Consider the following 7,738-nt stretch of genomic DNA (forward strand, 5'->3'; position numbering starts at 1 on the left):
AGGCAAATAGGGAATGTTCAGTAAATGATAGTTATTTCTAATTTTCCATATTAATTCAAAATACTCTGTTCTACTTTCGATCTAGACCTGTTTCTTTTGAGGGTTTTCTTATTCTATTCCACTGTTGTTTCTGATCTGTCTTGCACCAACAGAACAACTGCTTTAATTATTTTCATTTTATAATTGGTTTTAATAAAGCTGGGATGTGGCTCCCTCATTACTCTTCTTTCCACACATTTCTTAACTTTTCCCACAATTTGGAAACCGTCTTTGTCAAGTTCAACAAAAGCCACTGAGAATTTTTATATAAATTCTATTAACATTATTGCTTTCTTTTAAATATAAACTCTTCTAATTGAGGAATTACAGCATCTCTTTCTTCATTTCCTCCAGTCTTATTCCATGCCCCTCTGTACCGATATTATGCTTTTCATCACAAAGGCCCTGCATAGTTTTAAATTTCTTTTTTTAAAAAATCTTTACCTATTGCCACAATGTTCGAGACCTCCTATCCCGTTATATTTCCTCTTTTTTGCTAGTATTCAGCCAATCATTCATTCATTCATTCATTCATTAGCAAATATTTCTGGAGCAGGCACTGGACTAAGGGCTTAGAACACACTCATGAATTAAACATACACACACACACATACACATGCACACACAGACACGTACATGTGCACATACACACCTGCCCCTGTGGAGCTTACATTCTAGAGGAGGAAGACAGACACTAAAAATTAAGCATAATCAATATGTAGATGATTTCATATCCTGGAAGGTGTTAAGCTCCATGGAGAAAAAGAAAGGGTCAGGGAAATTAGGAATGGGGAAGGGGGGAGCAGTCATTGTAAACCAAGTGGTCAGAGTAGGCCTCACTGAGAAGGTGTCTTTGAGAAAGAACCTGAAGAAGGGGAGGGAGGGCTGTGTAGCGCTAGTGGTTGGCTTTTGTATGGCTCTTGAAGCACAAGACAAGGTCCCAAGACCAGGGCCGAGATCTCAGAAAAAACAGCACTCACAAAGATGCCTTTTAGGCACAAGCAAGTTGGCAGTCTTGGCTTCTGGGGACACAGTAACCACCACTCAGGCTTTAAATGAACCTTGGGACTCTGAACCAGAGACCTGTCCCTTAACCCTCTAAACCAGTAGTTCTCAGTGTGGATGCTAATGGTACTTGCCGCAGGACAATTCTTCATTGTGGACGACTGACCCACGTGCTGCAGGACAATTAGAATCCCTGTCCCCTGCCTGCTAACTGCCAGCAACATCCCCTGTCACTGTCACAATCAAAGCAATCCTACACTTCTTCCCAACACTTCCTGAGAACTCCACTTTGGGCTACCAAGAACAACTATCCTAGGCAAGTTTTGCTCTCAGGATTTTGCATGTTTCTTCATGAAGAGCCCCACTCTGCTGCCAATTGAATGGGGACCCTGTGTTCTACAAACCAGCAGTGTTGCCAGGAAAGCTGAAATTCAGTTTTGAAAAATGAGGTTCAGAGAGGTTGAGTAACTTATTCAAGGTAACCCAGTTGGTAAGTGGTGCAATCTTAAACACAAGGCTGTCCTTCTACACATATGATCATTTATTTCTTAATTGTTGTCTTCTGGGACAGCAATTAAACTATCAACAAGTATAACTTCTCCCAAGTCATTTTAATGGCAGCAAAAACATTTTACATAAAGAGGGAGACAAAGGGGGAAAAATGAGCCTCTTCCTACATAATTTAACATTAAAAATAATAACAGCGTTCATAATCACTCATTTTTATTAAGTACCAAGTGTCAGGTACTATACTAACAAGCTCACCTGCATTTCCTACCTGCAACTTAAGTACAGTTGCTATCACCCTTTTAAAACTGAGGGAGCATGGTCTTAGAGAGGTAACTCACAAGCAAGGAGAGATAGATGTAGGCTTGATATCCACAGCCAGTCCCTCACCCATCAGGCATACTACCTTCAAATAGTTCCCTGGAAAAACTGTACACCGGCATTTTAGAAGCAAAGGACAAAGGCTGGCCAAGGTCATCTTTTTTTTTTTTTTCCTTTTTGCCAAACACAAGATACTTGAAAATCTTTAGCTATATTGAAATGGTCTGAATTTAACTCTTTTCCTACTAAGCCATTCAAGACATTGAGCAACTGGAATAACACAAAGAAAAAAGATTCAAGCAAAAGAGTCACAGGAGAAATCTTTTTGGAGTTCTCAAGAGCCAAAGACGATTTAAAGATCACTTAGTCCAATGCTAGCTCAACATTTTATGAATGAGGAAAAATTTTTTTCCTCCACAGTGAGCAGGAGAACTGAACTTTCTTAATTCGTTTGTTTACTCATGTATTGGCAATTTTAACCCCCTCATGCTTCTAAGAGAATAAGGGCAACAAAACAGAAAGCTATCTGGTAGAGAAAGAGGAGAGAAAGAGAGAGAAATATATCAAAAGCCAGGGCTAACAGAAGTACTGCAGCAGAACATTAAATTTAAATTTGCTATTACTGGCATCCAAAGCAGAAAAAAGAAAGAAGGAATTACAGACTTCTTATTGCCTTATAAAGGAAGATTAGTCATCCTTTGTCATGAGAGACAAAAAGCATTTCCCTGACACTGATTTCTGGAAGGAATTTATCACTTGGTGCTTTCTAAGAGGAACACTGATTATCCTTCTTAATACCATCTTCCATATTGACTCTAGTCAAGGTATAAAGATTTCTTACCCATAGTCATCTCTTACATTGACCATGAATAAGCGTCAAGGGCATGGCATTAAACTGTCCCTCACTCAGTGAGGCTTTTCTCTTGCAGGTGGCCTGGTTGGTCTTTGTTGCTGTGTTGGAGATGAATCTAAGAGATGTCCCTCATACTCATTTTTTCAACCAGCGACAGCCCTGGCCTAGTTTTGGACAACGGCTGGATCAATCCTTTGAGTTGCAGTCCCTGGTGAGACACAAAGTGTAGCTAATCTCTACTGGTTGACAAGATTCAGGTTCTTCGGTGCATAAAATACTATAGGATGAAGAGGTAGCAAAAGGTCTCCAAAAGTCCATGACACTGGGGTGGGAGTGCAGAGTAAAGGCCCCCAATGAACCTGGATGCCCAGCCTCCATAGGCAGACCCCTCTCCTAGTGGCTCCAGCCGTGGCCATGAAACCTGCTTTAATCAGACCTCGATGTGCAGAAGGCCAGGCTAGCTTAGTAGAGGCAAAGGGTCCACAGGGAGCAGAGACCTGCTATACCAGCTGATGCTCCACAAAACCACCAGCTTGCCAATGACCAGACACGGGCACTAGGTCATCTGAGACCACCCAGTCCCAGCTGACGGCAGAACTGCCCAGGCAACCACAGATTCACAAACAATAAGATGGGTATTGTTTTAACCCACTAAGGTACAAGGTGGTATTTATGCTATATTCCACGTGCACCCACTTTTCCTTCATGTCCTTCACGAAGGGTGAGACTACCTCTACTCCAGCAGTACATGTGATTAAACAGTCGGCATTTCTTCTTAGCCAAGTAATGAAAGGGCAATTACCAAAAACCAACATTGGATTACCAGAGAGGCAAGTCAACTCCTAAAATGAGAAACTGGAACTTTTCACTCTTCACCTACTAAGAAGCTAAAAATTTCATACTGATTTTTAACCACACAGAGTATAGACTATTCTAACAACCAAAACATTTTCCAGTTTATGAATGATTCAAGGCCAAAATAATGAAATTTAAAATTAAGGAAAGCAAAAGTTTTAAAAAAAATACATATAAAAATCAAACTAAGTACTAGTATGTCTGCTACTTAGAAAAGAAGAGTAAATGGCTAAAATAAAGATAAAGAGACCCAGCAACGCTGAGAAATGGATTTCAAAAACCTAACCTGGTATAAGGCTACTTTAACATCAAGTCTTCACTTAGGTTTCCTTAAATCCAAAAAATATGGGGTTGGGAAAGAAAACACACACACACACACACACACACACACACACACACACACACAGTCAACCTTTCATGTCCTTTTAGCTGGTTTAGCAGTTAACTGCTTTTCTCTTTCAATTTCCTTTTCTCGTTGCTGCTTCCTTTCCAATTCTTCTTTCTGCCTCTTCTGCTCCAGTTCAAGTGCCCTTTCTTTCTTTTTTTTTAATTTGATGTCCTTTCATGAAGCATCACATCTCTTTTCTTATAGTCATCAACCTGGTATGATAGTGTTTAGCTTTAGTGAACAAAGCATTAATATCCAACACAGAATGACATTCTCTAAATTCTGAAATCTCTTGTTCCAGTGTACCTAATAATACAACTTGGTTTTCTGTGAGTTCCTGGGCTTGTTTTGATCTCTGCAGATATGTCAAATAGTGAGGAAGCACTGTTAAAGTTGCTCCACAGTTTTGTCTTCTACACTCAAGTCCTCTATTAACCCTTCATCTGGAGAGGTATCACTTAAACCCAGAGTCGTCTCCCCAGCCCCCAGGTAATCAGCGGCCCAGGGACATTTATATCCATCCCATGGAAAGCCACTAGACTGTCCAAAACAGAAAGGTGGCACCCAATCTGGCCTGATTATTACTGTGAGGGTATTTCATAGATGAATTGACATCTATAACCAGTTGATTGCACCTACAGCTGATTGCATCTACAATATACAAAGGAGACTGCCCTTATTAATGGGGGTGGGGGGAGTTCTCTTCATCTTCATTCAGTTCGGGGTCTAAAGCAGAAATGAAAATCTAAGCAGTCAGAAAGAAGACTTTCTGACTCTTCTTCAGCTAATCAGCTTCACCTGGAGAATACAACATCACCTTCATCCGAGTTTCCAGTTTGTGACCAGCCCTACAAAATTCAGACTTGCCAATCCCCATGGGCATGTATGCCAATTCCTGTAATAACTATATATATGTATATTGTTTTAATTTATGAATGCTTCTGGAAATGCAACATACCAAAAAAGGGTAGGCTTTTATAAAGGAGATTGATTAAGTTACAGGTTTACAGTTCTAAGGCCATAAAACTGTCCAGACTAAGGCATCCAGAGAAAGATACCTCGACTCAAGAAAGGCTGACCTGGGAAGGCACATGACTGGCATCTGCTGGTCCTTTGGCTTCCAGTTGCAAACAGCTTCCCAGGGGGGCATTTTCTTTCTGCAGCTGCAAAGGTCTCTGTGTTAGCTCTGAAACTTTTTCAAAAATGGTTCCCTCTTAAAGGACTCCAGTAAGAGACCTACCGTGAATGGGTAGAGACACATCTCTATGGAAACCACCTAATCAAAAGGTCTCATCCACAACTGGGTCACATCTCCATGGAAACAACTTAATAAAAAAGATCCCACTCTACAACATTAAACTAGGATTTTCTGGGTTACACAACAGTTTCAAACCAGCACATATATATATTCTGCAGGCACTGTTTCTCTGGAGAACCCTAATACATAACGGTATCATATGATACATACCGATAAGCAACTCACTCTTTTTTCTTTTTTCTTTTTTTTTTTTTTGCATGGGCAGACAATGGGAATCGAACCCAGGTCTCCAGCATGGCAGGCGAGAATTCTGCCACTGAGCCACCATCACACCGCCCACAACTCACTCTTTTAACATAATATCTTAGAGAACTTTCATTGTTGACAAACAGATTTACCACATTCTTTTTAACTCATTCACAGAAGACCATAAAATGAATGGCCCATAATTCATTTAACTAAGTTGCTACTAACTTTTTATATTATAAAAAATGTTTTTGTCTGGGGTGCGAGGGTAGTCCAGCAGCAAAATTCTCGCCTGCCATGCCAGGCAGGAGACTCGGGTTTGATTCCTGGCCCCTGCACTTCCCAAAACAAACAAAAGAAACCAACAAAAACAAACAAAAAATTCAACAAATGATGCCGCAATTACGGGATGCTCACCTGGAAAAAGAACAAAATGTGGTCCCACTACACAGCATACAAAAAAAAAAGGAGAAAAAATGTTTTTGTCAGCATTATTGGACATGACATTTTGTCCATGTGTCTTAGTTCTATATTAGCTGCTATGACAAACACCACCACACGACAGGTTGGTTTAAACAGCAAGCGTTTTTCGGCACATGGTTTCAGAACGAGAAGTCCAACATGAAGATATTGGGAAGTCCTGCTTTCTCCCCAAAGACTGGCATTCTAGTGCGCATTTGCTGCAATCCGTCCTTACCTTGGCTTGCATCTCTGCCTCAGGTCACACGGCAATGCCCCCTCCTCTCTTCTGTCTGCTCTTTCAATTTCCACCTGACTTCCTGCTTCTGGCTCTTTATAAGAACTCCAGTAAGTTGGTTTAAGATCTACCCTCATTCAGCTGTGTCACCTTAACTAAAAATAAACTTTTCAAAAGTTCCTATAGGAATGAGGATTGAGATTAAGAACATGTCTAAATTGGTGTTTCGGTTTGCAAAAGCTGACAAAATGCAGTATACCAGAAATGGGTTAGCTTTTACAAAGGGGATTTATTAACATAAGTTTGCAGTTCTGAGCCTATAAAAATGTGCACATCAAGGCATCATCAGAATAATACCTGGACTCTGAAGACAGGCTGCTCAGCTACTCTGCCATGTGGCAAGACCACAGGTTGGCCTCTTTCCTCGTCCAGGTCTCACTGCTTCCAGCTTCTGGCTTCAGTGGCTTCCTCTCTGTTTCTGTGGTTTCTCTCTGTTTTTTTGTGTGTTCTTCTCTCTGCTTCTCTGGCTTTTCTCTCTTAGTTTCTGTGTCTCTTCTCTCTGTGTCGTGCTCTTATAAAAGGCTCCAGTAAGAGGATTAAGACTCACCTGGGGCAGGCCTCAACGGATACAACCAAATCGAAAGGTCTTGCCCACAAGAGGTCTATACCGCAGGAATAGATTAGCCTTAAGAACATGATCTTTTCTGAGGTACATACAGCTTGAAACCATCACAGTTGGGCACACAATTCAATTTTTATCATGTATGCAAATAAAAGATAAGTACATTTTTCAGTTTAACAGATAGAGCCAAAATGTTCTCCCAAAAAAACTACTGACAGTGACCTCCGCCACAACTGTTTATAATAATACAAGCTTCCCCTCATCCTCATCGAAAGTGATCTTTTAGTCTTGCCAATCTGATGGATGGAAAATGTTATTTCACTTTCAATCATATTTATTAAAACCTGACAACACTAAAAAAAATGTGGCTTTCATTTTCTTGCACACATGTGAAGGCTGGCAATAAGTGTCATTATACATGTCTTCCAGGATTTGGAAAGATTTTAAATTTATGGATAAAATTAAAAGAAGATTTTCCTGCATTGATTTCATAAGTATCAAAAGGAAACGATTTAAAAGATGGGCACAGAAGTAAAGCTGCCATGGGCAGCGGGAGGAGAATGAGGTATTTGGCCCAGCGGTGCCAAGGAGGTGGAGGGCTGAGCAAAACGGGTAGATCTGAGGGGAGAGGAGAGGAGGTGTTAATCTGAGATGGGAAAGATATTTGTTAATTCAGGTGTTTAAAAGTGTGGACCTGGAAAATGCTTACATTTGTTTTTTGGAAGTACACTTGTCTGCATCAATGACCCCTGAATTGATTCCTCTGAAGAGATTATGCATTCAAATAAGACCTAGCAATAAAAACTTTTCTTTGAGAATCTAAGAGGACAGTGAAGTGTGGTATTTCTAACAGCACAGCAGTATAAGGTACCCTCTATTTTACAAACAGGAAAACTTAGACTTGGAGAACTTACGTACTCAGGGGTGGCTGATACTGACATTCTCAC

General features: G+C 40.5%; 1 pseudogene; it reads right to left on the minus strand.

The window, feature by feature from the left end:
- Positions 1-3,995: 3,995 nt before the first annotated feature.
- Positions 3,996-6,181, minus strand: LOC143655859 (biogenesis of lysosome-related organelles complex 1 subunit 6 pseudogene; annotated as a pseudogene).
- Between the last annotated feature and the right edge of the window lie 1,557 nt (positions 6,182-7,738).

This window comes from Tamandua tetradactyla, chromosome 2, assembly GCF_023851605.1.
Source record: "Tamandua tetradactyla isolate mTamTet1 chromosome 2, mTamTet1.pri, whole genome shotgun sequence".
NCBI lineage: Eukaryota > Metazoa > Chordata > Mammalia > Pilosa > Myrmecophagidae > Tamandua > Tamandua tetradactyla.